The following is a 24,203-nucleotide window of genomic DNA, read 5'->3' on the forward strand; positions in this document are numbered from 1 at the left end:
AGTACTATATTGAATAGGAATGGTGAGAGAGGGCATCCTTGTCTAGTGCCGGATTTCAAAGGGAATGCTTCCAGTTTTGCCCATTCAGTATGATATTGGCTGTTGATTTGTCATAAATAGCTTTTATTACTTTGAGATATGTTCCATCGATACCGAGTTTATTGAGGGTTTTTAGCATAAAGGGCTGTTGAATTTTGTCAAATGCCTTCTCTGCGTCAATTGAGATAATCATGTGGTTTTTGTTTTTGGTTCTGTTTATGTGGTGAATTACATTTATAGACTTGTGTATGTTGAACCAGCCTTGCATCCCCAGGATGAATCCTACTTGTTCATGATGAATAAGCTTTTTGATTTGCTGTTGCAATCGGTTTGCTAGTATTTTATTGAAGATTTTTGTGTCTATGATCCTCACGATATGGGCCTGAAGTTTTCTTTTCTTCTTGAGTCTCTGCTGTGTTTTGGTATCAGGATAATATTGGTCTCATAAAATGATTTTGGAAGGATTCCCTCTTTTTGGATTATTTGGAATAGTTTCAGAAGGAATGGTTCCTGTTTGTGTATCTGTATCAGGATAATATTGGTCTCATAAAATGATTTGGGAAGGATTCCCTCTTTTTGGATTATTTGGAATAGTTTCAGAAGGAATGGTTCCTGTTTGTGTATCTGGTATAATTTGGCTGTGAACCCATCTGAACCTGGACTTTTTTGTGTGTGGTAGCGTCTTAATTGTTGGCTCAACTTCAGACCTTGTTATTGGTCTATTCATAGTTTTGACTTCCTCCTGGTTTAGGCTTGAAAGGACACAAGTGTCCAGGAATTTATCCATTTCTTCTAGGTTTACTAGTTTATGTACATAGAGTTGTTTGTAATATTCTCTGATGATGGTTTGAATTTTCGTGGAATCTGTGGTGATTTCCCCTTTATTGTTTTTTTATTGCATCTATTTGGTTATTCTCTCTTTTCTTTTTATCAATCTGGCTAGTGGTATATTTTGTTTATCTTTTGAAAAAACCAGCTCTTGGATTTATTGATTTTTTGAAGGGTTTTTTGGGTCTCTATCTCCTTCAGTTCTGCTCTGATCTTAGTTATTTCTTGTCTTCTGCTACGTTTTGAGTTTTTTTTTATCTTGCTCCTCCAGCTCTTTCAATTTTGATGTTAGGGTGTCAATTTTGGATCTCTCCATTCTTCTCATGTGCGCACTTATTGCTATGTATTTTCCTCTAGACACTGCTCTGAATGTGTCCCAGAGATTCTGGTATGTTGTGTCTTTGTTCTTGTTGGTTTCGAAGAACTTCTTTATTTCTGCCTTCATTTCATTGTTTATCCAGTCAACATTCAAGAGTCAGTTGGTCAGTTTCCATGAAGCTGTGTGGTTCTGAGTTAGTTTCTGAATTCTGAGTTCTAACTTGACTGCACTATGGTCTGAGAGACTGTTTGTTATGATTTCAGTTGTTTTGCATTTGCTGAGGAGTGCTTTACTTCCAATTATGTGGTCAATTTTAGAGTAGGTGTGATGTGGTGCTGAGAAGAATGTATATTCTGTGGATTTGGGATGGAGAGTTGTGTAAATGTCTATCAGGATTGCTTGTTCTGGGTCTGAGTTCAAGTTCTGGATATCCTTGTTAATTTTCTGTCTGGTTGATCTGTCTAATATTGACAGTGGAGTGTTAAAGTCTCCCACTATTGTTGTATGGGAGTCTAAGTCTCTTTGTAAGTCATTAAGAACTTGCCTTATTTATCTGGGTGCTCCGGTATTGGGTCCATATATATTTAGGATCCTTAGCTCTTCTTGTTGTATCGATCCTTTTACCATTATGTAATGACCTTCTTTGTCTCTTTTGATCTTTGTTGCTTTAAAGTCTATTTTATCAGAGATGAGAATTGCAACTCCTGCTTTTTTTTGCTCTCCATTTGCTTGGTAAATCTTCCTTCATCCCTTTATTTTGAGCCTTTGTGTATCCTTGCATGTGAGATGGGTTTCCTGGATACAGCACACTGATGGGTTTTGGATTTTTATCCAGTTTGCCAGTCTGTGTCTTTTGATTGGGGCATTTAGTCCATTTACATTTAGGGTTCATATTGTTATGTGTGAATTTGATACTGCCATTTTGATGCTAGGTGGCTGTTTTGCCCATTAGTTGATGCAGATTCTTCATTATGTTGATGCTCTTTAGCATTTGGTATGTTTTTGGAATGGCTGTTACTGGTTGTTCCTTTCTACATGTAGTGCCTCTTTCAGGAGCTCTTGTAAAGCAGGCCTGATGGTGACAAAATCTCTGGGTACTTGCTTCTTCACAAAGGATTTTATTTTTCCTTCACTTATGAAGCTCAGTTTGGCTGGATATGAAATTCTGGGTTGAAAGTTCTTTTCTTTAAGGATGTTGAATATTGGCCCCCACTCTATTCTGGCTTGTAGGGTGTCTGTGGAGAAATCTGCTGTGAGTCTGATGGGCTTTCCTTTGTGATTGACCCGACCTTTCTCTCTGGCTGCCCTTAGCATTATCTCCTTCATTTCCACCCTGGTGAATCTGGCGATTATGTGCCTTGGGGTTGTTCTTCTTGAGGAATATCTTTGTGGTGTTCTCTGTATTTCCTGAACTGGAATATTGGCCTGCCTTGCTAGGTTGGGGAAATTTTCCTGGATAATATCCTGAAGAGTATTTTCCAGCTTGGAGTCATTCTCTTCATCACATTCAGGTACACCTATCAAACGTAGATTAGGTCTCTTCATATAGTCCCACATTTCTTGGAGACTTTGTTCATTCCTTTTTGTGCTTTTTTCTCTAATCTTGGCTTCTCATTTTATTTCATTGAGTTGATCTTCGACTTCTGATATTCTTTCTTCTGCTTGGTCAATTCGGCTGTTGAAACTTGTGCATGCTTTGCGAAGTTCTCGTGTTGTGTTTCTCAGCTCCTTCAATTCACTCATATTCCTCCCTAAGTTGTCCATTCTTGTTATCATTCCCTCAAATCTTTTTTCAAGGTTTTTAGTTTCTTTGCATTGAGTTAGAACATGTTCTTTTAGCTCACAGAAGTTTCTCATTACCCACCTTCTGAAGTCTGATTCTGTCATTTCATCATACTCATTCTCCATCCAGCTTTGTTCCCTTGCTGGTGAGGAGTTGTGGTCCCTTGTAGGAGGAGAGGTGTTCTGGTTTCGGGTGTTTTCCTCCTTTTTTCACTGGTTTCTTCCCATCGTTGTGGATTTATCCACCTGTCATCTGAGTAGTTGCTGATTTTCCAACTGGGTCTCTGAGTGGATGTCCAGATTGTTGATGATGAAGTATTTCTGTTTTTTAATTTCCTTCTAACACTCTGACCCCTCTGCTTTAGGACTGCTGAGGTCTACTCCAGGCCCTGCTTGCCTGGGGTACACCTGTAGCAGCTGTGAAACTGTGAGGGTTGCTACCAGTTTCTTCTTCTGCTACCTTTGTCCCTGAATGATGCCCGCCAAATGTCAGTCTGATCAGTCCTTTGTGAGGTGACTCTTTGGATATACAGGGGTCAGGGAGCTGCCTGAGGAGACAGTCTGTACTTTATAGGAGCTCAAGTGCTGAGCTGTGAGCTCCGTTGTTCATTCAGGGCTGCTAGGCAGGTACGTTTAAGTCTGCTGCAGGAGAACTCATAAAGCCCCTTTTTTTCCTCAGGTGCTCTGTCCCAGGGAGTTAGGGCTTTATTTATGAGTATCCATTGCACTGTCCTGCCCAGCAAGGAGGCAGTCTAATCACTGCCTGCCTGTAGTGGCTATGCTGAGCTGCCGTGGGCTCTGCCCTGCTGTCATGGGCCCTGCTGTCATGGGCTCTGCCCGGCTGCCCTGTGTTAATTCCCTCTAGTCCTGTTTATATGGGTGTGGTTAGAGCTGCCGTGGTGATGGTGGCCCGCCTCTGTAATGGCGGACTCTCTCTGTTATGGCGGGTTGCCTCGGCAATGGCAGACTGTGTCAGCAATGGCAGAGTACCTCTGTAGGGGTCGAGTGCCTTGGTAATGATGGACACCCCTCCTCCTCCAAGCTGCACCATCCTGGGTTCAGCTGTGCTTGCCATGAAATTCTCAACCCCGAGCATTTCTAATTGCTGTTTTATTTTTGTGGGGGTGGGACCCGCCGAGCCTGATCACCTGGCTCCCTGACTCCGAGCCTTTTTTTTAAGTTGAATGGTTGACTCTCTCCCAGGTGTTCCAGTCACCTGCTGAAAGGGTGCCGGGGATCTGTGTGATTTCCCGTGCAGTGACCCACTGTGCCGGCTGGAACAATGTTGCTGCCCGGGAATCTCCTGGCCTGGCTTTCTGTTTAAGTCCTGTTTAATCAGATGAATGTGCTAATCTGCCTTCCAAAATCTCCAATTGCCGGTTTAACAGGGCAACCAAACCAGTGTATTTTGTACGGAGTGCTGCTGTGCTGCAGCCCCGGCCCAAACAGCTGCACCAGCCCAAACAGCCGTGCCGGCCCAAACAGCAGCGCTGGCAGCCCGTGGGGCTCCTACACCTGGGAATCTCCTAGTCTGTGGGCAATAAAGATTTATCTGGAAATGCAGCATCCACTCACCCTCTGCGCTTCCACTGGGAGCTGCAATCCTGAGTTGGTCCTACAGTGCCATCTTCTCCCCTCTCTTTAAGGTAACTTCTTAATCTATTTATTTTCATCATATGGCCCTAATGTGAACTCTGTTGAACATATAAGTATAGTGAAAGATTATAAGAATATTCTTCTTCCTTAGTGCTAGTTTTTAAAGATTAAATCAATGATAAAATATGTAAACATCACATTAATTTCAGAGGTAACTTAACATTTAAACATTTGAAAATCAGAAAATAACAAATCAATTGAGTTGCCACAATCTTAACAACAATTACTATCACTTTTGTGCACTAACATTCTTTTTAACACATTTTATTACATAAAATAAACATAAATACAAAATATTTGATTTTGTTTCTCTTCACTTAACATTGTAATACATAAATTTGTCCACATAATACAGTCTTAAATAGCAGAAAATGTTGAATTTTCAATGTAGACTGTGGAAAACTTGGAACTTGATTTAAGAGAACTATTAAAATATTCTTGAAAAATTTAAAATCTTGTAAAATTGGCCAAAGGAACATTTAATTCTGAAATCTGGTTGAATTGTCTTTAATATTCCTAAGAATTTAATTTGCCAATACATTTGGTAAAGTTTCACCTAACAGTACCAAAAACCAAAGAGAAAATATACTTATTCATCAAGATTGATAGATTTTTCCTGGTGAATTTACTTATTAACAGATCTAAATTGACACAGATGTTAACTCTAGCAAATACTGGAAAATATAAAAATCTTGTCCTTTCTTCCACCAGCCACCCTTCAAAACCTTACATGCAGCTTTCCCAGGCACTGTTTGATGAACTAGGAAGCAGATGGCTTTTAGGCATGACTAGTTCACCTCAGGTCTCCATTATACTCTTTACTCCCATGAGGAGAAATCTCCAGGGATAATGTTAGACTATGTTACTGATTTTTGTGCTCTGGCTTATGATTCTACAGATGGGAACTAGCATGCATAGCTTCATTGAACAACCCACCCATACTGTTCTAACATACTGAACCTACCCGTACTGTACTGCTGTAAGAGTTAGACTCAGAAGAAATGATCCCTTGACAAACAGCTGAATTTTCCATCATGAATAAGACAGGTTTGATTTTCAGCTTGTTTTTAAAGAAATAGATGATTTTGGGATGAGCTGAATTGAATAGATAAAATCAAAGAAAAAGCAAGACAAGCATTATTTTATGTGTAGACGTTATGATTTTGTTACCTCAAACCTAGAGTGGCTTTGAAGACAACTGACACTTCTGTTTTATTATTGCTATAATAGAGGTATATTGGATGAGTTATTCTGGAACGAAGTTAATAATTATTGAAGGCTTTCCCAATACTTACAAAATGTAAAGTAATAATCCCATCTCAGTTAACCTACTCAGTTGTCCAGAGGTACGTTTTACACATGTTACCTTGAAGATGGTGAGTGTACCCAGAGGTAACATAAATTAAAGCTAGGCATTCTCTCTCTATTTTGTAAGGGTAAATGATTTTTATTTGTTTGTTCTATAATATTTTTGCTTGTTCTTAATATAGTAGCAAAAATTAGTTACAAAACATAATAAAATGCAAGGGGAAGAGATTCTGTCCACAATGTAACCTAATATCCTAGGAAATGTAAAGGACCTATGTAAAGAAAACCACAAAACTGCTGAAAGGTGCAAAAGAAGAGATATAACATTCTTCAATGGGAGAGCAAATTCTTATTTGTATAACTCAATGCCAATAAAAGCCACATTTTCTTTACAACATAATTATAAAATTTAGAAAAACAAATAAATGACTGTATCAGTGGAGAATAGCTATGTCTAAAGCTATAATAATTCAAGAACTATAGTATAGACATGGGAGTAGACAGATACATCTGCAAAATGAGCACTGTATAGAAGAATTTCATATATGATCAATGGGACATTAAAAACCAATAACAAAAGACTATTCAATAAAATTTTGGGGAAACGGTTATTATTAAATATTTTTGAAAAAGTCAATTTAGAGTCTCATCTTTCATTTTTGAATAGACTGAAAGGATATATAAAGGATATATAAAATAAGTCAAATTATTTAAAAAGATTTCAAGAAAAATAGAATTTAATACTGAATTTCCCTAGAGGAGAGGACTATGTATCTTAGAAAGGATTAAATAATTGTGATTAAAAATGCCCAATAAACTCATACTTTAAGGCTAACTTTAAAACAAAATCTTAATAATTAAAAGGAAAACTGTAACGGGAGGCAACATTTTCAAAAAATGCTGCAGACAAAAATGATTTTTGTAGTTCTTTATATTATACTTACAACTTTCTCCTTAAGTTTGAGATTACTTCAAAATTAAATATATTTATTTATTTATTTATGAATATCTTGACCATGTGAAGAATTCTTGCAACTTGATAAGCTGTAAAAACTCTTTTACCCAGTAGATGAATGAGTAAAAGACATGAACAGAAAGTACACACACAAACACACACACACACTGACGAAAGGAAAAAAATGTAACAGATATGGGAGAAAAATATTCAGTACTGTAGCAAAGAAATGCAAATTTTAAAAAAAGTCTTCAATTTATACCTACCAAATTATGGGTTTGTTTTTACTGATAATATCAAATGAATAATAGGTGTAATGAAATAGGTACCCTTTCTTATTACTGGTGGGAGTGTTAGAATAAGCAATTTAGCCATTTGTATGAAGAGTCTAGCATTCTTGAATACCAGTACCACTTCTAAGTAACCTCCCTAAGGGAAAACATGGAAAAACAGCTTTATGCATAAAGATGTTCACCAACTATTTCTTATATTAATGAAAACTTGGAAACTACTTAAATGTCAAGAATCTCAGAAGGTTATTACATAAATTATTAAATATTAAATAATCATTAAGATGATGTTTACAGATAAATTCCTAAAATAATGTGATTAAATGTGCCAAATAATAAAAACAAGATGCAGAATTGTTTATAGAATATGATCACATATTTGTAAAACTGGAGACATGGAAAAGGAATTTTTAAAATGTTAAAAATGTTACATGCTAACAGTAAGTAGTTGCTTTGAGTGGAGGAGCTATGAGTAATTTTGTTCTTTTAATTCTTTACATTTACCAAAATTTATGTAAGGAGAATTGTTCATCTTTTTTATGATTATATAATTTGACTCAATAACAATTGCTACTAAGTCAACAGCAGCAGAGAAATCTCATGCTAATCATAGAGTTCAGGTTTCTGATTTTAATAAAGGTACTCTAGATGAGTTTTTAAGCCAAGAATGATTATGATCCCAATTCCATCTGATGCTAGCAGCCATAGAGAGGACATATACATGGGAAAAAAGCTGATAGACCACAAACTCTCTTGCTATATGTTTCAATGCTTCAAGAAATCCAGTGCTTAATTGGGCCTGAGAGAGAAAAAACACCTTTAGGAAAAATATAATTCTACTAAAATTTCTAAATGATCATTTTCTAAAATGCTTTAAAATTTTTTAAAATGACTTTTTCTGAATATAAGAATAATAAATGCTTATTATAACCATTTCAAATGTTGTAGGTATTTATGATGGAGAGTGTGCCACTACTACACTTTTCCATAAGTTACTCCAAATTTTTTGGATGAATATTTAATATTTTTAAGATAACAATGGGATTAATCTAAACAAACTATTCTGTAACTTGAGTTTTCAGTTAACAGTATATTGTAGATGGCCTGGTGCCATGGTTCACACCTGTAATTCACTTTGGGAGGCCTTGGCAGGCAGATCACCTGAGGTCAGGAGTTTGAGACCAGTCTGGCCAACATGATGACACCCCATCTCTACTAAAAACACAAAAATTAGCCAGACATGGTGGTGCACACCTGTAGTCCCAGCTACTCATGAGGCTGAGGCAGGAGAACTTAAGCCTGGGAATCAGAGGTTGCAGTGAGCCCACTGCACTCCAACCTGGGCAACAGAGTAAGACTCCATCCCAAAAACAAGCAAACAAATAAGCATAAAACACACAAAAACAAACAAAAACCAGTATATTGTACACAATTTCCCTTGTATGAACACATGGGCTCCTCACAATTGTTTTAATGTTTTATAATATTCCTTTTTTGGTATACTAAAATTTGTTCAACCAATTCCCAATTGATAATCATTTCGGTTAGCAATTCCTCATTATTACCAACAATGCTACACTGAATATATACATATGTCTTTGTGCACTTGCATAACAAAAAGTCTAAAATGTGTTAATATTTTATAATAAACACATATTACTCAAATAATTCTGTATGATAAATTCCTAGAAATGGAATTTCTGGGAAAAAGCTTTTTGCTAAGCAGATATTAACAATGTTGTTATACTCACTACTCTGTAATAATAATGCCTGTTTCCTCACATCCTCAGCAATGTAGTATATTTCTACATTTTGTTTTGTCTTATTTAGGCCAATCTAAGAGGTGAAATATATTGCCTTGGATTTTTTTTTTGGTAGTTCTATAATTATTAGAAATATTTAAATCTTTTCCTAGGTCTGTTGTTGATTTGTTTTTCTTCTAGGAATTGGCCATTTTCCCTTTTCTGTATTTCCAGTCAATTATCTTTTCTTGCTAGTTTGTCAAAGCTCTTTTTAGATAAGAGCATGTAGCTTTTAATTATGTTATAGGCACAATTTTATAAGGTTTCTTCTTTTAATTCTTTTTGTTTCCATTTGTGGTATAGAAATTTTTTAATTTGAGTGTAGTTATATTTATCAGTATTTTTTTCTAATTCTGGGTTCATATCATGCTTAGAAAGGCCTTCTCTGCTTCAAGATTATAAATAAGCTGGCCCAGTAGTTCAGCCTGTGATCCTAGCACCTTAGGAGGCCGAGACAGGTAGATCATGAGGTCAAGAAATCAAGACCAACCTGGCCAATATGGTGAAACTGTGTCTTTACTAAAAATGCAAAAATTAGCTGGGTGTCGCACACCTGTAGTACCAGCTACTCAGGAGGCTGAGGCAGGAGAATTGCTTGAACTCAAGAGGCAGATGTTGCAGTGAGCCAAGATCGTGCCACTGTACTCCAGCCTAGTGACAGAGCAAGACACCATCTCAAAACAAAAAGACTATAAATAATATTTCATTATTTTGTTTTCTTCAAGTATTTTTATGATTTCATTATTTTACATTTTTACTGTTGAAACATTTGGAACTTATTTGGAGGTAAGGGGTGAGATATTCAGCTAACATTTTCACAAATGGCTAGTCCACTAGGCCTAATGCCATTTATTAAATAATCCATCTTTTCTGCACTAATTTCTACCACATTTATGATGTACTAAATTCTGCTGTATTCCTGGTATATCACTAGAATTCATTTATCTCTGCTCTTGAGCCAGAAAATGGCAATTTATTTTTGAGTGCATGTACTCTCAGTAGAGAAACCAAATAATACCGTTCTAAGTTGAACATCCCTAGACTATATGGAAACTTCCTGTATTAGGCTGTTTTTGCATTGCTATAAACACCTGAGACTGGGTTATTATTGTTATTATTATTTTGAGATGGAGTCTCACCCTGTTGCCCAGGCTGAGACTGGGCAGTGGCCCGATCTCCCAGATTCAAACCACTTTCCTACCTCAGCCTCCTGAGTAGCTGGGATTACAGGTGCACACCACTGCGCCCAGCCAAATTTTTTGTACTTTTAGTAAAAACGGGGTCTTACCATGTTGGCCAGGATGGTCTTGATCTCCTGACCTCATGATCCATCAGCCTCGGCCTCCCAAAGTGCTGGGATTACAGGCGTGAGTCACCCCGCCCGGGCGAGACTGGGTAATTTATAAGAAGAGATGTTTAATTGGCTCACAGCTCTGCAGGTTGTTTAGGAAGCATGGTGCCAGCATCTGCTTCTGAGGTAGCCTCAGGAAGCTTTTACTTATGGCAGAAAGTAAAGACAGAGAGAGAATGAGGGGGGAGGTGCTACACTTACAACAACCAGATCTTGTGAGAACTCGCTATCACGAGGACAGCACAAAGCCATGAGGCATCTGCCCCCATGACCCAACACCTCCCACCAGACTCCACCTCCAACACTGGGGATTACATTTCAACACGAGATTTGGGCAGGGACAAATATTCAAACTATATCATTTCCCTTTTACTAATTTATCTTTCAAGATGCATCATCTGTCTTTGGAAATTTGGTATCATGCCCAACCCACTATGAGTATTACCCACAGCTTCTTACCCTGACTTTGCTTGTCAAAGAAGGATTAATAATGCTCATCTCTCAATATCCCTAGCCAGTTCACTGTGACAAAAGAATACAACCATGAATTCAAAGTCTTATCCATAATAAAGATTGGTGATGTCAGTTTCAGCTATGGAAATTTTTCTCTTAAAGATGCTCTGAACATGAATGAATGTTTAGAGTCATGGGTAGAAATAAGTAACTAAGAATCTCCTTTTCCAGCCAGTTCACCTAACCTGGTATAGATTTACATAAAAAACACTAAAAATGGATTATAATATTTGAACTTAAGGGAACATACTGAATGAGTAGAGCTCAAATAGAACAAATAACATGGAGATTTACCACAGTCTACTTTTTGCCACTGTGTGTGTGTGTGTGTGTGTGTGTGTGTGTGTTAGACTGCTTTCTTCAGTGAGCATCACATGAAGAAAAGAAGTGACCCTGCAGCCACAATCTCAGTACCTCAGCTGAAATGCCATCGTGTGCTTCTAGATTCCATTTTGTGGGTTTACTGCAGTGACCCATTCCTCCTGTGTAACACCTAGACCCAGGGTCAGTGTACCTATTAGACAGAGTAGGTACATTGACTAGGCACAATACTTGCAGGGACCCACGAAAATGCTTTAATTTCCTTTAAAATCAGAAGTAAAAAGAAAATGAACTTTTAGGTCCAATAAAATGTTTTATTATAGAATATTAATATATTCATCTTTATACCAACCCGCTTATAAAATACAATCTTTAACATTTGTTTATGGAGCAAGGGACCCACAGAAGTCATATAGCCTTACCTGTCCCTCATAAGATTTCTTGCAAAAAGAACACCAGAAGTTTGGTAGTTCCATCATCTCTCTTCCCCTCCTGGAAGTTTACAATTAAAGGCTCCTAGAAGCCCTGCAATTTAAAAGGAAAACAAAAACCTGTATGATTTAGCTTACTCCGGAGTTCTCCAGATGTATTTGATCCTGAAACCTTTTTTCTTCATATGATAACTACCGTCTTCCTCCAGAACTAGTGATCCGCGGAAGAACTTGGGAAAACTTCACTTCCTATTATATTAAGATTCAACACTGATCAAGAGAAACTATAGCTGAAATCTCTCAACCTCCCCACTCTTTATTTGGCAGACTATACAGAAGCCTAAGGGATTATTCTTTGTCTTATGCAAACAGAATTAAAATGCATACTTGATGCTCTTTGAGAAGCATGCTACTAATACAGCCTTAACTATCTGCTTGGCAAAAGAATTTTATTATTGCACAAGTTTCAGATGTATGCTATACAGCTCACTGAGACCCATTTAAATTCCATTTTCTTGATAGGTTTGCAGCAGTGTGGGATGAAAATAATTCCCAAAATGCAAGGACGGGAGAAAAGCTGCTTTCTGGAATCCCACAACATGTTATTCCTTAACCTATCAGACCTTATTAAGAGTGCCTTAAACATCTGTCCACACTCAAAAGGTTTCTCCAGTAACAGATTTTTTAGTTCCATCTCAGTTCCTGCAGTTCCCATAACCACAGCCTATTCAAGTTAGCAATGCTCAGCTGTGTGAATGCTGAAATTAAAATGTGCTCTCAAAATTTAATCCATAGCAAAACTGACCTAACTTAGAAGCATCTCCACAGTCAGATTTAATAAAAAGATATGAGTTTGAGGTAGAAGGCAGAAGAAGGATGAGTTTCTCTGAGGAATAAAAGTAGAAAATGTGGATTTTTTAACAGTTTATACTGACTAATGTTCCTTTTTAAAAGTCAGTTTTCTGTTTGATAGAAAATGCCAAAGACCCAAAGTCATTTCTTTTGAACTTTCAAAAGTTTTAATTCATTTAGGAAGATGATTTCTATTCTTTCTCTAGAAGCAGACACATTTGTCTGCCCATAGTGTTTTTAAATACATCTATTTCTCACCTGGGAGAAACTCACAGCCTTCTGGTTAAACAGAAACCATCAAATCTAGATGATCATAATATTTTTTACAGTTAGGAAACAAAATTCCTTTTAAGGAAGAAAACCTGCTCATTTAACTACAGACTTGACTTCTAGAAGATTGAGAATTGATGTAATTTCCTGAAACACATATATTTAGAAAAGCAAACAAATAACACAAAAACACCATTTAGCCAGGCCCTCATTTGTGAATCTTTTATCCCAGTCAGTACACTTCACTGGAGTTATTTGTTTATAGGTCTGTCTGATTTTTCTTAAAGTAGACAAATTCTTGAAGATAGATCTTGTGATATTTTGCTTGGACTTTCAAATGTCTACCACAGAGCTAGCACTTATTAGTAGATTAATAAAGTTTGTGGAACAAAGATCTCAATATTTGGTGGCTTTTAAAAATAGCATTACCTACTGGAAATGTTAAATATAGTCATGACTGTTAATTATATTGTTATTGCTCCTCCTGAATACTGATATTGTACAAGTACATGGAAAAACATTCTCAAGAAGTAGTGCTTTAATGAAATAGAATTTCAAGGATATCACTTATTGTGTGTGTGTGTGTGTGTGTGTGTGTGTGTGTGTGTGTGTGTGTGTGTTGAGAGAGAGAGAGGAAAGAGAGGGAAAAAATTTCCTTGGCTGACAGAGGGGATAAAGAGCTGATAAAATTGCTGACACTGATTTTATATACTCTTAAAACTTTACTAGTTTATTTTTGAGTTAGTGGACACATCTATAACTTTTTTCAGACACTACTGGATACAAATAAAAATAGTAGCAAATGAAAAGGAAATTGTTTTAATGGCAAATTATTTAAGTAATCTTCCTGAATACCCTAACTGGAATAATTGGAAAGATAGCTAGTGAGTACAGGCAGTCCCCAACATATTATGGTTCAACTTCTGACTTTTTGACTTTACAATGGTGGAAAAGCTACAGGCATTCAGTAGAAACTGTAACCCCAGAGAGTATCTGTTAATCAGTCAGCCAACAAATATTTGATGAGTTCTTCCTAGGTACTCTATAATATGCTAGGTATTTAGTGTAGGAAATACCAAGAGAATGTAGTTGACATTTGGTCACTGATCTTTCAGGGTTCATAAACAACTTGGAGAGGTGATACCAACATACATGGAACAAAATGCCTAACAGAAAACAGAAATAGAGCAGTGATTTTAAATCATACGTCCTTATGTCAGTGCCATTCTGGAAATTGCACAAAGGTGGACTCCTGCCAAAAGTGAATAATGGCAATATATATATACACATATATATGCATGTATATATAATTTTTGTCTACAAACTGGAAAAGAAAAATACTGAAATTTTCTCAATTTTTCATTTTTATCTTAGACAGCTTCCTTAAGTCACTGGTATTATTTGATTTACTAATAAGATGGCAAAAAGATATAAATCTGTAGCAAACACATATTAAAAGAAAAATTCTGAAATTGCTGAGCAGTTAATTTCACAGCTTCTTATTTTCAAGAAAATATACTCCTAATTGTAATGGGACATTTTATATAGAAACACATAGTCATATTTTCTTTTGGTAAAATTGTGCCTGGTTTATAGGATGAATTAAATATGTCTATATTTTTTATTGTTCCTACCAGATGACCATCATATGTAAGTACTTTACTGCCTAAATAAATTTGGAAACAACCAAGTGTTAACAAGCAAGTGTTAAACAGAATGAGCAACCAATTTAATCAATTTTTAAAATCTATTTCTATCCTGACATTCCACAAAGGCTGTGAGGCTCCTAGTGCTACAAACAAATGCTCAGAAAATAAGGTATTTCAATGAGAGCCACATTAATCTAAAGACATTTTCTTAAAGTATGTGGTGTTTAAATAAGCCTTTAAGGATAAATCAAATTTGGAAAAAAAAATGCTTTAGAAATGCAAAGTGACCCAATAGTTAATTTTATGGCATCTGGTGATAAGAGGTATTAATGTTTACAGCCACATTATTAGTATTACTATTTTTCAAAGTAAGGTCCTATATACATTGGTTTAAAAAAAATGTAAACTACCAAAACATAGAAAGAAGAAAATAACCCTATTACTTGAGTGAGCTATTTACATTTTGATGCATTTTTTTCTGTGCATGTTTTAAAGTTGTGGTTATTCATCTACACAATTTTTTATCCAGGCCTTTTCATTGAGATGTGAAATTAACTTTTTCCATGTTATTAAAAAGTCTGTGCATATGGTATCTTTAAAGGCTGCATAGTATTCGACTGTACAGTCATACTGATCTATATACCACTTTCCTTGTTGCTGTACATTTACATTAATAGTGAATTAATATAATAGTGAAAAACTATTATTGGTTTATAGTCTTTCACTATTAAAAGCGTGAGATGAACAGGGAAGGTGATGTTTTTGTTTCCCTCTTTCCATTTCACCCTTTTTGTGGTCCCCAGATCTTGCTCTATCCTCAGTCCACCATGTGGTTTGGAGCAGATTGACCCAGCACCAGGACTGGGAGGCTGATTGGCTTAAGTTAGTCAGTGTAATCCAAGCCCCCACCCATGGAGTATGGTCCAGAGAATAGGATTACAACCATTTTTAAAAGGCAATATATTCCCATGATACTATTTACTCAGAAACTTCATTTTCAGAGGTAGAATTACCATATGTAGCACCAGAATGTCTTCCTATGTATCAGATAAACACATAGTACAAAATTCTGGTTAGGGTCATTAAAGGGCACAGTGGGAGAAAAAAAGAAGGAGCCTGATCTGTTTGGGAAATAAAAAAGAAAAGAAGAGCATTATTTCTCTGGACAGATTTTATGCCCAGAGAAAAAGCTTGTGAAATAAGAATCAGCATATACAAATAAATTTATTGAAGTTTATGATACATACATCTCATAATTGTATATTTCTTTTGTACATTTTAAATGCTCTAACAAAAATGGCTATACAATATGTTAGAAATTATACTGGATAACTAAATATTAGTAGAACTGAATTCCTTGAGAGAAACCAGATTACCAAAGGTTGTTCTATGCCTGTCTTACACACACCCTCAGCTCATAAGCTCAAGGACTGAGACAGAAAGAAAGTAATCACTAAAGAACTTGAAATCAAGGAAAAGTATCAACTTACATCAGAAGAAGGATGTCCAATTTCAGCTGTCCAGAACCATATGAAAAGCTAGAAGATATGGTCACACTCTTGCAGAGTTTGAACGGATTTAGTGAAACATGGAATCTTCAAGCGTTTGTTGACAAAAAGAACCCTAAATGAATAAAAGTTCTTGAATCTCTTTTTTTTTTTTTTTTTTTTTTTTTTGGGGGGGGGGAGGAAGGCAGGAAGGAAGGGAAGAAGGACGGTAGGGAGGAAGGAAGGGATGAAGGAAGGAAGGAAGGGAGGAAGCGGGGTGGGAGGGAGGGAGGGAGGGAAGGGAAGAAAGGAAATCAAGCAATGAAAGAGACATTGCCGACCTGGATCTAGAGGTTTACAAGTTGATTTCTTTTTTTTTTTTGAGAGAAGGAAAGAAAAAAAAATAATAAGTAAAGGAGAGGAATAAAGAGGAAGAGAAAGAGGGAGAGTAAATGGAAATATTGCTTTATTTTGAAAAAAATTGGGTATTAATAATGGCCAATCAATGTTTTATTTAAACTAATGGGTAGGTGTGATGTGGTATTGACAAGAATGTATATTTTGTGTATTTGAAGTGGAGAGCTCTATAAATATTTATTAAGTTTACTTGTTCTGGATCTGAGTTCAAGTCCTTGATATCCTTATTAATTTTCTGTCTCATTGAATCTAAGTCTCCTATCTGGGTGTTAGGATCGTTAGCTCTTGTTGTTGCATTGATCCTTTTACCACTATATCTTTGTTGCTTTAAAATCTATTTTATCTGATACAAGAATTGCAACTCCTGCTTTTTATTTATTTATTATTTATTTTTGCTCTCCATTTGGTTGGTAAATCTTTCTCCATCCCTTTGTTTTGAGTCTTTGTGTATCCTTGCATGTGAAACAGGTCTGGATGTAACATGCCGTTGGGTTTTGGCTGTGTCTTTTGATTGGGAATTTAGTCAATTTAAATTTAGGGTTACTGCCATTTGATGTTGACTGGCTGTTTTATCCATTTGTTGGTGTAAATTCTTCTTTATGTTGGTGCTCTTTACTTTTTGGTGTATTTTTAGAAAGGCTAATACTGGTTGTTTCTTTCTGTGTGTAATGCTTCTTTCAGAAGCTCTTGTAAAGCAGGCCTGGTGGTAATAAAATCTCTGAGTTCTTGCTTGTTCATAAAAGATTTTATTTTTCCTTCAGTTGTGAAGCTTAGTTTGGCTGGATATGAAATTCTGGGCTGAAGGTTCTGTTCTTTTAGGATGTTGAATATTGGCCCCCACTCTCTTCTGGCCTGTAGAGTTTCTGCCGAGAGATCTACTGTAAGTCTGATAGGCTTGCCTTTGTGGGTTATCCGACCTTTCTCTCTGGCTGCCCTTAGTATCCTCTCCTTCGTTTCAACCCTGGTGAATCTAACGATTATGTGCCTTGGGGTTGGTCTTCTTGAGGAATATCTTTGTGGTGTTCTCTGTATTACCTGGGGTTGAATGTTGACCTGCTTTACTAGTTTAGGAAAATTTTCCTGAATAATATCCTGAAGGGTATTTTCCAGCTTGGATTCATTCTCTCCGTTGCATTCAGGTACACCTATCAAACGTAAATTTGGTCTTTTCACATAGTCCCACATTTCTTGGAGACTTTGCTCATTCCTTTTTATCCTTTTTTCTCTAATCTTTTCTTCATGTTTTATTTAATTAAGTTGGACTTTGACCTCTGATATCCCTTCTTCTGCTTGAACAATTCGAGTGTTTAAACCTGTGCATACTTCTCGGAGTTCCTGTATTGTATTCTTCAGTTCCATTAATTCACTCATACTCCTCTCTAAGTTGTCTATTCTCAATAGGATTTCATCAAACCTTTTTTCAAAGTTCCTAGTTTCTTTACGTTGGGCTACAACATGTTCTTTTAACTCACCGAAGTTTGTTATTATCCATTCCTTGAAGAGTGATTCTGTCATCAGGAGGCGCTCGTTCTCCATCAAGCCTTGTTCCATTGTTGATGTGGAATTGTGATCATCTTTAGAGGGAGAGGCGTTCTGACTTTGAGTATTCTCAGCTTTTTTACACTGGTTTCTTCCCGTCATTGTAAATTTATCCTCCTGTCGTCTTTGAAATTACCAACTTTCAGATTAGGTCTCTTGAGTGGACGTCCAGGTTGTTAGTTCCCAGGGCCAGAGCAGCGGCGTTAAAACTGATGGTGCTTTTCTGCCCAGGATTCTCCTGTCTGGCTTCCTTCTTGTTTCCGTAGTAGGCGACTCTGCCTTCCCAGGGCTCCAAACCTCGGTCAGAAGGGGAACCGTCCCGTTTACTCTGCTCCGAGAGCTGCCGCGCCGAGGTGCCGGCGGAACCGCTGCGCCGACCACGAGAGTCGCGCTGGCGACCCGTGTGTTTCCACCACTGGGGGATCTTCTGCTCCGTGAGCGACCAGACTTTGTCTGAAAGTGTGGCGTCCTCTAGTTCTCCGCGTCTTCCCTGAGAGCTGCAATCCCGGGATGTTAGCGATCGGCCATCTTGGATCGTTCGAATCTCTTTTCAAAGACAAACAGTGCTTCTGACAGTAAGATATACAGACCCTCCTTGACTTATGATAGAGTTACATAAGTCAAAAATGCATTTAAGGCCAGGTGCTCCAGGCTGGGTGACAGAGTAAGACTGTGACTCAAACAACAACAAAGGCCATTTAATACCCTGATAAGCCCAAAAGGCAAGTCAAAAACATCAGAGTCAAACCATCGTAAGTCAGAAACCCTGTATCTGTAGGTAGAGTATAGGCTGATGGAGTCTGGGACCTCAAAGATTAAACTAAAGGCAATTATCTTTGAGCCATTGGGAGATATACTTAAGTTTGCCATTAATACGAGGTTTTAAAGTGGCATGCACAGAGACTTTAGGTGCACATGCAGTGGTGGTTAAGGCTTTACTTTAAACACAAGTCACCTGGCACAGTGTCTATACTATTGTTACCTGCCTCAATGGTTGCCAGGTTGCCAGTGTTTTGTTTTATTTTTAGTGACATGGTCTTGCTCTATTGCCCAGGCAGAAGTGCTGTGGCATGAGTATAGCTTACTGCAGCCTTAACCTCCTGGGTTAAACCAGGAGGTTTAATCTTCCCACATCAGTCTCCCAAGTAGCTAGGACTACAGGCATTTGCCACCACGCCCACTATTTTTTTTTCTCACCTAAAACTTTTTTAAATTATACTTTAAATTCTGGGGTACATGTGCAGATCATATAGGTTTGTTACATAGGTATACACATGCCATAGTGGTGGTTTGCTGCATCCATTGCCCCATCATCTACATTAGGTATTTCTCCTAATGCTATCCCACCCAATCCCCCCACTCCCTGCTATTCCTCTCCTAGCCCCCATCCCCTCCCAGGCCCTAGTGTGTGATGTTCCCCTCTCTGTGTCTATGTGTTCTCATTGTTCAACAATCACTCATGAGTGAGAACATGTGGTGTTTGGTTTTCTATTCTTGTTTCAGTTTGCTGAGAATGATGATTGCCAGTTTCATCCATGTCCCTGTAAGGATATTAACTCATCCTTTTTTATGGCTGCATAGTAGTTCCTGCATTTTATTTGTTTGTTTTTTGTTTGACCCTTGTTAACAGGAGAAGGTGTATACAAATATTTGGAGTGCTTTATGAGAGATCTCCTAAAAAGAGAAACGTCAATAAAGCAAGCACAGGAAATCTATAGATAGAATAGAACAGGGCTGGGCATGGTGGCACATGCCTGTAATCCCAGCACTTTAGGAGGCCGAGGTGGGTGGATCACCTGAGGTCAGGAGTTCGAGACCAGCCTGACTAATGTGGTGAAACCTGTCTCTACTAAATACCAAAAAAAAAAAAGAAAAAAAGAATTAGCCAAACGTGCTGGCACATGCCTGTAATCCCAGCTACTTGGGAGGATGGGGCAGGATAATTGCTTGAATCTGGGAGGCAGAGGTTGCAGTGAGCAGAGATCGTGCCATAGGAAAGGATGACATAGATCTACATGCCATATGGATCACTCATTTCCTACAATGATCTAAAAATTTGGCTATGAGTTTCTTGCCAGCAGCCAAGGCACCAAGCAACTAGAGCACTTAAGACAATGATTCATGCTGTCCAGAAGAAATAGGAATATGTGTTTTTCATGAGGGTAGGTGAGGGAGGGGGATTTCCACAAATGAACATTTGGCAATGAATTAGTTTTGGAGGTCTCCAAGCTACCATTATAACAATTATTACTTCCCTTTGTATGGCACTTAATACTTTGAGAGAAATTTCACATACTTTCTTAACACAAAAATCCTGTGAGGTAAGATTCGAGGATATTACTAAAGCAATAATGTAACCCTCATTCATGCATCTAAGAACCTAGTCTAACTGGAAATGCAACACAAAAAGTAGAAAATAAGCAGAAAGATCTCTAAGATAGAAAACCAAATTGCAACAAGTGTATGCACAGAATCTATATTCTCTTATTTAACCTGAAATTCTAACAAGGTTAATTTTCTTCCTAAAACCACAGTGGATTAAAGGTAACAAAATAGAAAATATTACAGAGAAGCACTTTGAAAGCGCTGGAGATGGGTACACAGGAAAACAGAGGCAAGAACTAAAAACAATCAAAAGAGCAGTTAGTGCAAAACCAGAAAACCCTAAACACTCACCAAGTAGGATAAGCTCAGATTCTCAGCACTGGATCTTGACCCTCCATGAATCAGTTCCTCACAGCCACCTCAGCAATCTTTCAGGAATGTGATCCTGCTTGCTGGCTCCCAACGCTTGGCAACCCTTCAGTGACTTTCCAGGCTCATAAGACCAAATTATTATTTAAAAACAGTTCACAAGGTCTCCTGAGGTTCTGACTGCTGCCTGCCTCTCCAACCTCATCTCACTTGGGCCCCACCTGCTCTGGCCTTTTCACATTTCCTTCCTTTTACCTGGAAGTGTCTCACTGCAGCCTCTCCTGGGGAATGTGAAATGTCATTTCCTTAGAAAGCCTTACCTAGTCCTGGAGTCTAGATTAGGTTTTCCTGTGCACCTTAGCGCCTTTGTAGTTGAGAATTTATCACAGTTGCACTTAGTCTGATTGTTTTTTTGTTTGTTTGGTTGGTTGGTTGGTTGGTTTTTCAGACACCAAGGCTGGAGTGCAGTAGCGGAATCTCGGCTCACTGCAACCTCCGCCTGTCGAGTTCAAGCAATTCTCCTGTCTCAGCCTCCGAGTAGCTTGGATTACAGGCGTGCACCACCACGCTCGGCTAATTTTTGTATTTTTAGTAGAGACAGGGTTTTGCCATGTTGGCCAGATGGGTCTCAAAGTTTTGGCCTCAAGTGATCGGCCAGACTCGGCCTCACAAAGTGCTGGAATTACAGGCGTGAGCCACCGCGCCTGGCCAGTCTGATTGTTTAATACCTATTTCCATCAGCATACTGCGAACTCTGGTGAAAAAAGGACCGTATCTGGCTCGTATATATGCCAAATAAGTATTTACTGGAAAAAATGAATAACGTCACAGGACAAGCATACATCTTTCTGCTATATAATTTTAAATTTTACTAAAAGATTTTTAAGAAGGTAGCTATTGTTTTATTAAAGCAAAAAAAATTACGGAGTGCAATGTAAAATTCATATGAATTTAAAAGCTAAAACAAGGTTTTCAGAATGCTTTAGGCTACAACTCCAGACTTCTCTGGAGACGTTGTGTCTAAAATAATATGGAAACACGGTGTGGTAAAAGATTCATTTTCCAAGGGATCTGGATTACCAGCGCTTATCTTCATTTTACTGGAGGAGAATACATCGATGCAGAAGGCTTTGCAAACTACAAGGCTTTTTGCATTATAACATTGTTATGGAAAAATCTGTGTCTCTAAGAGGGGGAATGATTAAGCTACTGCAATGCCAATTATATGTGGGGCTGGCGCCAGAGCCCAGGCCTCCCAGGGCCTGTCTAGCCCACAGCTTTTCCTTAACGCACAGCACCTGCCACTTGGTCCCTGTTGCAAAGGGTGGCCTCCCTCTCGAGCTAGGAGCCATATCTAGGGCGGATGGCCTGTGCCAGGCTCAAAGACACTAAGTTCAGATCAACCAGAAATGAGGAGCGGGTAGGAAAACCACGCCGAGCCTTCCCCGGCTGCACAATCCGGAGGCTCTCCGCTGTCCCTGGCGGGACTGGGCATTTTCCCTGGAGGACTGCAACCCAGCTCGCCTCGCTCAAGCCCAAGCCCGTCCCGCTCTCCCTCTGGCGTGGAACTCGCAGGACTGCGGCGCTTTCCCGAGACGCTGTCACTCTCCGAATTTGAAGCGCGGGCGGTATCTAAAAGGCCTGAGAAGCGGGAAAGCTCGGGAGTAACTCAGGAGAGAACACCTTGCAGGAGTCGACGCGGCATCCTGGCTTCCTGGTTGGCCATGCGCAGAGGTTGGCCACAGCTGCTGGCTAGGAAACCGGGGACCCTTGGGCTGCCACGGAGGAGGGTGGAGGTCCCCGACAGTCCCCTCAGAGATGCAGCGGCATTTTCCACTCAGTGCCTCCAGCCGGGAGCCAGAGGAGAAGGCTATGGAACACAGACAGGGCGGGCCCTTCGGAACCCGGACACGAGGGGCGACGAGAGGCGCGGGTATCCCGCAGGTCCACCAGCGCTGGGGCAGGGGCGCCTGCGGCCCGCAGCCCACAGAGAACGCCGGCGGCGCCGGCACCGCAGCTGCCGCCGCTGCCGCCGCCGCCGCCGCCTCGGGCTCGCGAGCCGCGCGCGCACGCGAGTGGGTGTGGGAGGCAGGGGCGCTACTAGCAGGCGGCGTGCGCGCGCGCGCTCCCCCGCGCCCTCCCTCACTGGCCCGCCCGGCCCCGGCGAGCGTCACGAGGGGCTAGAGAGCGAGCTGGAGGGCGGGAGGGAGGGTGGGGAAAGGGGGTGGGGCCGCAGGACCGAAGGGGTCCGAACGGCAGCTGCGGGGCCGGAGCTGGGCGAGGGCGACTGCGGTCCCGGAGGCGGCGGCGGCAGCAGCGGCAGCGGCGGCGGAAGATGGTGGCGCTGGAAGTAGCGGCGGCTGGAGCGAAGCTTTATTCCCAGGCTTGGCACCAGCGCTGTCACTAGCGCCGCCTGCTCCCGCGGGCTCGCGGACCCAGCTGTCAGGCAAGGTACCACAGCCAGGGTGGGGTGGGGTAGAGGGGGGTGCCCGGCACTGACGCGACCCCCGACGGAGCCAGGATCCTCGCCGAAGGGCGCCCCTGGGCGCGAGAGGGGCTTCCTGGAACAATAGTGCGGAGGAGCGGGGACAGCAGGCAACATCCAGGGGGCAGTGCCTGGAACCATCAGCCAGCTAGGCGGAGGAAGGCGGCGGAAGGCGGCGTTGCGGGTGAGACGCCTGGTGTCCGGTGCCCGCTGAGATGCCGGGCTTCGGGAGCAGCAGGCGGGCCTGATGACAGTCATGGCAGGAGTGAGTGTGTGAGAGTGTGTGTGTAAAAGGTACAGCAGAGGGGATGGGGGTGGCGGACGGAGGTGTTGGGGGGTGGCATTTCCAGGAATCCCCGCTAGGATCCTTCATCTCTGGACTGACTCTCTTGGAGAAAGAATGTGATGATGGAAACGGTGAGGTGGGCAGGATGCATTTGGTGTGTGAAGTGTGGAGGGAGGCAGTGGGGTAGGGGCGGGTTTGTAAAATCCTGTGTATGTGTGTGTACGCGTGTGTTTGCATCCACGTTCCCCAAACTGCGCCCCAAACCCAGAGATCTGCCGCTGCCCTGACTTGATGTCACCAGCTGAGACTGTGGGACAGTGTTTGTTTGTTTGTTATTTTGACCCTGCAACTCTGAGCACAGTCTGTTCTGCTCCTGCGTGTGCATGGCCCAGTGTAGGGATTTTCGCTTCCCCTTCCTCTGGCCTCATGACATGGGGATGTGGAAGTGAGCATGTTGCTTTGAGGCACATGGCAGGGAAACAGGATAACCGTTACACACTCTGAGCTTGCTGGTACACCCGGTTTTGAAGGGGGCTTCCATCCTGTGATACTACTTCTCTACTTAGCACCTGTTCCATAAGGGTCTTGGACTCCCTGACTCTGCAGTTTCTATTGTTTTTCTCTTGTCTGACCTGAATGAGAAGGATGTTGAATGATCAGATTCCTCTTCCTGTCCCAACTTTCAAGGCCAGCTAGACCTTCTCTTTCCACATTGAAGCACTGAAAACCTTATGGATAGAGGATGAATGGTCTTTGTGTTGGTTATTTTAGAATGAACTCTGGAGGTGTGTATAGAGAGATGTGAGGGGCAGGGGGCAATCTTTAAAAAAGAAGAAAAATAATCACATGGAGAAATGTTTGGTGCCCACTTGGTCAGCATCACACAGCCAGGGTGTTTTCCTCCGGAAACAGGATACTTTATTTCTACT

The 24,203-nt window shown here is 40.0% G+C and overlaps 1 protein-coding gene and 1 long non-coding RNA gene across 6 annotated transcripts in view; one reads left to right on the forward strand and one right to left on the reverse strand.

Moving 5' to 3' along the window:
• Positions 1-5,603: 5,603 nt before the first annotated feature.
• LOC144581803 (uncharacterized) lies at positions 5,604-15,989 on the reverse strand. The gene is made up of 3 exons (XR_013533046.1): positions 15,857-15,989; positions 11,587-11,689; positions 5,604-5,719 (listed from the first exon to the last, which is right to left on the reverse strand). It is a non-coding gene; the product is annotated as an uncharacterized LOC144581803 (long non-coding RNA).
• A 5,828-nt stretch (positions 15,990-21,817) lies between these two features.
• APBA1 (amyloid beta precursor protein binding family A member 1) overlaps positions 21,818-24,203 on the forward strand; it is a 229,307-nt gene continuing 226,921 nt past the window's right edge. For 3 of the 5 annotated variants that reach the window (XM_002742872.6, XM_008995874.5, XM_035302878.3), the window contains exon 1: positions 22,613-22,954. The gene's annotated coding sequence lies outside the window, so the exon portion shown is untranslated. Of the gene's footprint in view, positions 22,238-22,612; positions 22,955-24,203 lie in introns of those variants that run through there. The other 2 variants (XM_035302864.3, XM_054254995.2) reach the window with 2 other exon arrangements.

Source organism: Callithrix jacchus, chromosome 1 (genome assembly GCF_049354715.1).
Source record: "Callithrix jacchus isolate 240 chromosome 1, calJac240_pri, whole genome shotgun sequence".
NCBI lineage: Eukaryota > Metazoa > Chordata > Mammalia > Primates > Cebidae > Callithrix > Callithrix jacchus.